The following is a 968-nucleotide window of genomic DNA, read 5'->3' on the forward strand; positions in this document are numbered from 1 at the left end:
AGCCGAAGTGTCAATAATTTTGTTTGTCTATGGATTTATATGCATAAATTTGTGTACTTTAACTTCTAATTATATATATTCAAATATATATTTATATACATGTACTTAACTACTAAATTTATATAATTTTTAATATGATAATTATAAAATAATTATTGTTTACTTTTTTTTTAATGAAGGTTTCATTTAGGACTATTTTTTTAATGCTTTCTAAAATATTTTAAGCACTAAAAATTCTAGTTCAATAATTTTTTTAATTAATAAACTGTTTAGAAATCAACAAGAAAATTATCTCAAACAAAGACAAAATATATTCATGATTTTTTAAGTTTTATTTTTCTCCCAATAATTTAGCATTTTAATAATTAGTATGAGTTTATTTAATTTGTATAGCTTTATTATAATAAAATTTCTCTTCATGCCAATTTTGAAAGTTATTTTATATGAATATCACATCATTTGGCAATTCTTAATTCACTCATCTTAGTTATTTAGTTCACTATAAGCAATTGATATTGAGCAATCACCTTAATTAGATGGATGATTAAGGTTTCATTTGGAACAATTTTCCTGCCACTTCTTAAAGCAGCTTTCCAATATTTTTGTGCTAAAAAACTATTTTACGAATCAAGAAAAAAAATTGTCCCAAATGTAGCCAAAGATGGCAAACTGCAGCTTCATAGTTATATGATTATCCCAAATGATATAAATTTTTATTGTCCAATTGGATTGGATTGAGGAAATGTGAGAGAAGAATATTATTACTGGTTTAGAAAATAATTAAAATAATTTTCAAATAGGAGAATCAAATTAAATTAAATTTGAAAAATTAGAATTGCACGTCATTATCTCACTTTAAATATATTTGATAATTATTAAATTATAAATATTATGTGTTATCCATTAAATTTGAGAAATTTTTTACTTTATATATCCCATTCATAAAAGCTATTGGAGAAATATCTTTG

This window comes from Dendrobium catenatum, unplaced genomic scaffold, assembly GCF_001605985.2.
Source record: "Dendrobium catenatum unplaced genomic scaffold, ASM160598v2 fragScaff_scaffold_1602, whole genome shotgun sequence".
Taxonomy (NCBI): Eukaryota; Viridiplantae; Streptophyta; class Magnoliopsida; order Asparagales; family Orchidaceae; genus Dendrobium; species Dendrobium catenatum.